Source organism: Merops nubicus, unplaced genomic scaffold (assembly GCF_000691845.1).
Source record: "Merops nubicus isolate BGI_N331 unplaced genomic scaffold, ASM69184v1 scaffold26751, whole genome shotgun sequence".
Classification (NCBI taxonomy): domain Eukaryota; kingdom Metazoa; phylum Chordata; class Aves; order Coraciiformes; family Meropidae; genus Merops; species Merops nubicus.
In genome coordinates, this window is record NW_008586637.1 from 3942 (window position 1) to 4199 (window position 258).

Consider the following 258-nt stretch of genomic DNA (forward strand, 5'->3'; position numbering starts at 1 on the left):
CACCTCCCCGGTCCTTTCCTACCCAGCAGTCCAATCCCGGGGCTTGCCTCACTGCAGCTCAGCCCCTCCTGCTGTTCATGGGCACCTTTTCCAGCTCTTTCTTTTGGGAACCATCTTTGTGGCATAAAGAGGAGCCCTGCCCTGCCCTGCCCAGGGGTCTGGGGGCTCTGGCTCTTGGGGGGCTCCCAGGGCAGTGGGCTGTGGGGTGGTTGGGGGGGGTCTGTCCTGCCCTGGATGCCTTCTGCAGGCGCTGAGCGT